At 37.2% G+C, this 7,679-nt stretch overlaps 1 long non-coding RNA gene across 3 annotated transcripts in view; it reads left to right on the forward strand.

The window, feature by feature from the left end:
• LOC132541436 (uncharacterized) overlaps nt 1–7,679 on the forward strand; it is a 29,097-nt gene that overhangs the window by 1,529 nt on the left and 19,889 nt on the right. The window contains exon 2 of one of the 3 annotated variants that reach the window (XR_009552644.1): nt 5,228–5,301. The exons of 1 other annotated variant lie outside the window; for it this stretch is intronic. This is a non-coding gene — a long non-coding RNA (uncharacterized LOC132541436). Of the gene's footprint in view, nt 1–2,447; nt 5,302–7,679 lie in introns of those variants that run through there. One more of the 3 variants, XR_009552642.1, reaches the window with a different exon arrangement.

The following is a 7,679-nucleotide window of genomic DNA, read 5'->3' on the forward strand; positions in this document are numbered from 1 at the left end:
AGAACGCTGCAAACAGAGGACCTAGCAACCCGGGTGCCTGGGCGGTGGCCCCGGCTGAGCAGATGCAGAGGGGGCACTGGCCAGACCCTGCCTGCCTGCCACCTCCTTTACCATCGCTGATCTCTATGGCGCCAGTGCCTGGTGCGCATCTTCCCATGGACGTGTGACCCACAGAGCAGAGGAAGCATCTTGAGTCCTTGAGCTGACTCCTGAAGTATTTCATCCAGGAGCCAAGAATTAAAAGGGTCAGCTTGAAAGTTGGGAGATAAAATCAAAGTGAGGCCTCATCATACAAGAGCATGGTATAACAAATACAAGGGAGTGAGTAGCTGTTCTGAATTCTTGCTCTGCGAATGTCTAACCACAGTGGTTTAGGAAATGTAGATTTATGAAACTTTTAACATAGGACCTATTCGATTCATGAAGGAGTTCAAATGTAGTTCAGGCTCATTCAGTGTGTTATAGGTCCGTGTTTGTGGAAGAGTGGCGTCATGTCATAATATTAAATGAACTTCATAGAACTGGGAAGAGAAATAGCCATAGATGGCATTCTTTCTTAGCCTGTCAAAGAACTTTGTAGTCCTCGTCCATGTCAAAACCAGATTGACCCGTATTGAAACTGTGCTGAAGGTGAAAGCCAGTGTACACTTTTCCATACAAATGAGGGGGAGGCACATGGATAAGAACAGAGTTGGCAACTACCTAAGACATTCAACTTAAGAAGAAAGAACCCTCTAAATGCTTCCAGAACAATACAAAAATCCCCGAGATTTTATTGTCCTATGAATAAATTAACAAATGTGAGTGCCTACTGAGGATTGAACACTGAATTAAGATAAACTTTCACTTTAATTCCTTCACTTATTTTTTATAAACTATAAATTTGTTGATATTGTTCCAAATTTTAAAAACCAGAAAGTGGACTCAGAAATCTTGTTGTTCTGAGTTCTCATAGATTTAGAGTAGCAAAGCAAGTATTGTAACCAGGACTTTTTTTTACTATAATGGCTTTTTACCAGAATCCTCTGGGAAAATACACTAAGTCTTATCACATTGTGACTGGTACTTAAGTATGAGTTTGTTTATACTTCCTTCTGAGTAACTGTAGGATTCATGGGAGAGACAGGGCTGTTTATGTATCTCAGGTGAAAAGCACCTGAGTTTAAGAATAAGAATCATGCCCAAGAGGTGGCACACCCAGTTGAGTGTACACATTACTGTGCATAAGAACTTGGGTTCAAGCCCCTATCCCCACCTGCAGTACGGAGTGTTAGTAAGTAGTAAGCTTCATAAGTGGTGAAGCAGTACTGAAAGTGTCTCTTTATCCATCTCTATTTCCCCTTCCCCTCTCAATTCCTTTCTGTTCTATCAAGTAAACACTAATCAATTACAAATAAGGAAAAGGAGAGAAAAAGGAAGAACAAGAATGACCAAAGAGAAGCAGCAAGGTTACAAAGAGAAATAACCTGAAAACATTAATGTCATAATTGCACTATTAGAATCTGAAAAGAAAAGGGAAATTATCCATTATCTTCTGTTAATTGTTTTGCACAATCATTTCTACTGTATTGGAGTTGACACTGCAAATATAAAAATAATTGCATTATGCTTTGCACAATTATCTAATCCCAAGAAGAAGCAAGTTTTTTTTTTTAATGAACCTAATGTAATGATGGATCTTCTATATATCTTACCAGAATCTAAAAAGTAATAAAGATATTAAATAAATCTCATAGCGTCTTACTTAAGAATTTGCTAAATCAAGAACAACATTGTTTCCATATGTTGTGCCATGGTTATTAAGCTCACACATCATTACCAACACCACAAGATCCCCAGAGTGTCACTTTGCTGAGTAGCTGGGGCACTTGCTCCCCAGTGATACCAAATGTGACTCGGGTCCAGAATGGCCTCAGTCTCAGAAGTGCATGCTTCTTTTCTCCATGTGCAGCTGTTTCATTTTCAAAGGAAAGAAAGGAGTAGGGTTGGAGTAGACAAGATACCTTTTGAATTGATCCCTTGTCAGACACTGCTTTACTAGTTATAAAACAGGAGAATTAAGTAATGAGTAGGCCACTTGAGATCCTACTGAGATTGGAGTCACATCAATGGTAAGACTAATAAACTGTTGACATTTCCAGCCACGTGTTTAGACAGTTGACATACCTAAGCTGAATGCATGATTTGAAGAAAGAAGGAAGGGACAATTTTGTGCTGGCAGTCTTAGTAAACTGCTAGAGGAGTAAAGGAAGTGCTATGCCACCTACATTCCTTGCTCATCGAATCTTCTAGTGGTTTTGAACCCCTGGGGAAAAAAAAACTAGGGCTAGAAACTGAGGCACCATTTTCACATATGACTTTGTGGGATTTCAGGTCTACAAAGTACTATGTATCAGCCCAGGTAACAATGTACAACAAAAAACTAGAGAGTCTTCCTTAGTCCTTTGTACGGCCTTGTCACCAATAAGTAAGTCTGTTCAGAAGTGAGAATTTAGAAACCAGCATGATTTAGGAATGTTCACAATATAATACTTTTTTTTTTTCCTCCAGGGTTATTGCTGGGGCTCAGTGCCTGCACCATGAATCCACTGCTCCTGGAGACCATTTTTCCCCTCTTTTGTTGTTCTTGTTGTTTTTATCATTGTTGTGGTTATTACTATTGTTGTTGTTGTCATCGTTGGATAGGACAGAGAGAAATCAGGAGAGAAGGGGAGACAGAGGGGGAGAAAAAGATAAGACACCTGCAGACCTGCTTCACTGCCTGTGAAGCGACTCCCCTGTAGGCGGGGAGCTGGGGGCTCAAACCGGGATCCCTATTCTGGTCCTTGCACTTCGCACCATGTGCACTTAACCCATTGCTCTACCGCTCAACTCCCAATATACTACTTTTTAAATACTATTAATGAGAAGGGAGTTAAAGAGAAAAAGAATAGTTTATATCTTTGATAAAACTTTGGTTAAAAAAAAAGACTGGTTTGAACCACACTATGTTGAGCCCTAACTTAATAACATTAAAGATATAACATTACTATCTGTCGGCAATACACTATGGTTTGTCTGACATTAGCAACTCAACTTACTTTCGAGTTCATTAAATAGTGTTATTTTCATTTGTTTGCTGTTAGCTAACACTAAATCATTAATATGTTAAAGATAAGTGCTATTATTATGTGAAATGTGAACTGTTCTTATTTTATAGATGAAGAAACTGAGAATTTCAGTGATTAATTTGTCAGCAATGTAACGGGGGTGGTCCGTGAGGTAGTGCAGTGATAAAGCTTTGGACTCTCAAGGATGAGGTCCCGAGTTCGATCCCCAGCAGCACATGTGCCAGAGTGATGTCTGGTTCTTTCTCTCTCCTCCTATATTTCTCATAAATAAATTAAAACATCTTTTAAAAAGGGGAAAAAATGTGGCTGGAAAGAAGCAAAGTTGGGTTTTAAACCCAAATCAATACTTGACACTAAACAAACTTCTACTGTCTTATGTTACACAGAAGACAATGTATACATTTCATGTTTCTCTGTAATAAAAAAAAAATCTGTTTATTTTTTTATAACCTATTTTAAACTCTCATTCCTGGAAGGAAATGAGTCATTGCTCACAAAGAAATTTAAATAACTCTTCCCAAAAGTAACATCAAGTGTCCTTTTCTAGGTTTTTATACTCAGTAAAGAAAGCCTGAAATAAGAAATGATCATTGCAACAGCCAATTCTTATTATAACTTATGATTACAGAACTTTGTTTTGGAGGTGGATCCCTGCAATCTATATTCCTATGAAGCCCCATATGTGACTCTAAACCATAATCAAATCTGACTAGATAATATTGGACTAAAAACAACCGAAGGCTCACAAAAGTATCCAGTTTCTTAAATTTATTATTTTTTTTCTTCAAAAAGTCTCAAATATTTTATTCATTCATAATATATGGAACTTAAGGCTTTTCAATTACTATGTAATATTGTATGTAAGAGAAAGATAGGCTAGTTATAACAGTATTGACTTTATGTATTATTTTGGGGGAATTTGACATCTTTATGACAGTAAGCCACTGCATCTAGAATAATAGTTTTCATTTACTTATGTCTTATCTAGCATTTTCCAAGAATATTTATACAACTTTTTCATATATGTCCTTCAAATTCTTACTAATTATGTACCAAATCACATCCTAGCATTAGTCACCTGAATGAACTGTTCTTCCCAACTCCTTGGTGCTTTTGTGTGCTTGAACAGAGTATGATGACTTAAGTAATTTATTTTTTATTCACCAAATTTTCCTGTCTCTTCTTTTTTCATGGGGTTTTCTTGGTTTTCTAATAAAGCAGGCATGTCATCAGCATCTAGAACTTAATCTCTTTTTCCATTATTTATACCATTTATGTTCTTTATACTTCTGGAATTGCCAGTGCAAGCAATTATGGTGATGCCTGTCTGATTTCTGCTTTTAAATGATAGTCAATGTTATCATTTAAGATCATTTTTGTTAGTGAATTTGTCTTTATTATATAAATACTCTCCTTCTGTTCATTCTTTTTTCCTTTGGCATAGGTTGCTTGACCTTTATCTGATGTATTTTCATGACCTATTGATAATGGTTGAATTTTACACCCTTTAATTTTTAATGTAATCAATGTGTATATAAGCTTCTTGGCACTGAATTGCCTTTTTCAATCCTTTAGTAAAATCTGTATTACCATGGTGTATTACTCTTTTGATTCATTCCTTTATGATAGCCTCTAATATATTATTTAAACATTTGGAATCTCTAGTTCTGGGTAAAATTGGCCTGAACTTTTATTTGCTATTGTTGCTTGCTTTCTCATGTTGGTATTAAATTATTTCGACTTCATAAAATTAACTGGGTAATTTTTAATTTTTTTCTATGACCAATGATAGTTTAAATACTATTGGAATTATTTAGTCTTTGATGATAAAATTAAAAATTCAGCTGTGTACCTATTTACCTGCTGTCTCTTTCAATAGATTATTAATAATTTTTCCCCAATTTCTTCTACAATAACTAGTCTATGCAAGCTTTTACTTTTTCTATGTTAATTATGATAACGAAGGTCTTCCTAAGAAAGCATTCATTCCTTCTAGGCTTAATTTTCTCTAGTGCACTGCTACAAAATCATGTTAAATATTAGAAATATTTTGAGCCCTTTCCAACTTTCACTTTGTTTTTCTTATTGAACTTTATTTCACTCTCTTTTCCTTACAGGAATTACATGGTGTTGATCTAGGTTACTGATCTTTTTAAAAGAGACAGTCTGGAGCCTTGTGGTGGAGCATCAGGTTGGTCACATATGTTATAATGCCCAAGGACAGGCTTCAAGACCACAGTCCCCATCTTGGGGGAGGCACTTCCTAAAAGGTGAAGCAATGCTGCAGGTATCTCTGTCTCTCTGTTTTTCTCTCTATCTCCATCTCCCACTTCCTTCTCCATTTCTGCGTATCTCTATCAAATAAATAAATAATGTATCTAGAAAAAAAGAGTCTTTAACTGTATTCTATTTTTCTACTATTTTAATAAAGTCAGCTCTTATTAGTAATCCCCTTTTCGAATCTACTTTAGTTTTTGTTGTTGTTCTTAGTTGTATTCATTAAACATAAGCACCAAATTCCTTTATTTTTACCTTTGTGATTTCATAAGTAAAGGCAACACATTTCCTTCTGAGTTCAACTTAGCTGTATCCAATTATTTTCATGCAAAATGTTCGTTCTTCTGTGCTTCTGCACACTTCCACACCTCTTGCTATGGTCTAAATATGTCCCTTATTAACACCTATGTTGAAATCTTAATCCCCAAAGATGATAGTATTAGGCGTGAGGCCTTTGGAAAGTACTTAAGTCATAAGATTGGATCCTTCACAAATAGGATTAGTGCCTTTGCAATAGAATCTCCAGAGAAATTCTTTCTACCATATGAGGATACAGCAAGAAAATACCTATTATAAACTAGAAAAAGTGCCCTGGTTAAAAAAAAAAAAAAATGTCCATGTCAGTTCCCTTATTATGGATGTCTGGTTTGTAGAACTGTTAAGAAACAGATTTTTAGAGAGCTGAACAGTGGTAAACCTCTCAGTGCACAAAGAGTACTAGATGCAAGAAGCTGGTTTAAGGCCCGAGTCCCCACCTACATGGGGGATGCTTCATGAGAGGTGGAGTAGTGTGCTTCGGGAATCTCTTTTTTTCTTCTTTACTTCTTCTATCCCCTTCCCCTCTTTCTTTATAAGGAAAGCGGGGGAGGAAGAAAGAGGAGGAGAGAAGAAAAGGGAAGAGTAGGGAAGGGAAGGGAAGGGAAGGGAAGGGAAGGGAAGGGAAGGGAAGGGAAGGGAAGGGAAGGGAAGGGAAGGGGGAAAGAAGTGGAAGGGAGGGGAGGGGAGGGGAGGGAAGGAAAGGAAAGAGACAAAAGGAAGGAAGGAAGGAAGGGATATTGGAAGTAGTGGAGTCTTCATACAGGCAAAACTCTGGAGACAAAATAATAATAATAATAATAATAATACATTTTTATTAGTTATTAACCACCTAGTTCTGTGATATTTTGTTATCATGGCTCTAAAGAACCAAGAGGCTCCTTCAACTTCTTCTTTCCTATAGGACATCTTATTTGGTGCCAGGCAGTGGTGTACCTGGTTAAGTGCACACATTACAGTGCACAAGGACCTGGGTTCAAACCCCTGATCCCCACCAGCCGGGGGAAAGCTTCATGAATGGTGAAGCAGGGCTGTAAATGTCTCTGTTTCTCTTTCTCTTATTTCACTTCCCCTCTCAATTTCCCTTTGTCTCTTCCAATAATAAATAAACAAGAAAAACAAAAAGTAAGACATCTCATTCTACATTTCTCAAACTGTAAGCTCTCTCTTGAAAATTTGTCAAGGTTTTCTTTATAGCTGAGTACATGGTTCATTTTTATAGATACTTATACTAATACATATATCCTATTCAATTAAGAAAATGTCCTGTCGTAATGGTAATATGGCAACTTCTGTTTATTCACTATTCAATTCCCCGATATCCTCTCTGTTGCACAGTCATCAGAAGTGTCTATGTTCTGGTGACTCTCCTTGCAGCTATTGTATGGGCTGTTTGTCACTAGCAGCTCCTTGGAGTTCAGATCCTAAAAGACAACACTCTCAAAGGTAGCAAATATCTAGCTAGATAGGCCAGTAGTCTAAAACAGAGAGGCACTAGACGATGCTGCCCGTCTAGGAGGAAACCCGGATACTCTTCAGTCATCTGGAACTTTCTTTTTATTTTATTTTATTTCTAATATTTTATTTATCAATGAGAGGGATAGGAAGAGAGAGAAGAACCAGACATCACTCTGATACATGTGCAGCCAGAGATCAAACTCCAGACCTCATGCTTGATAGTCCAATGTTTTATCCACTGCACCACCTCCCGGACCACGGAACTTTCTTATTTTATTTTATTTTATTTTATTTTATTTATTTTTTTACCAGAGCACTGATCAACTCTGGCATATGGTGGTGCAGGAGATTGAACCTGGAACTTGAGAGCCTCAGGGATGAGGGTCTGTTTGCATAACCATTATGCTATCTACCCCAGGCCCTCACCTGGAACTTTCTAACCCACAGAAGAGGGTCTGCTTTCTCACACAACTCATTCCTTGAAGGTAAAAAAATCAGCACCAACATTGTCTTCTGTCT

Source organism: Erinaceus europaeus, chromosome 11 (genome assembly GCF_950295315.1).
Source record: "Erinaceus europaeus chromosome 11, mEriEur2.1, whole genome shotgun sequence".
NCBI classification, from domain to species: Eukaryota; Metazoa; Chordata; class Mammalia; order Eulipotyphla; family Erinaceidae; genus Erinaceus; species Erinaceus europaeus.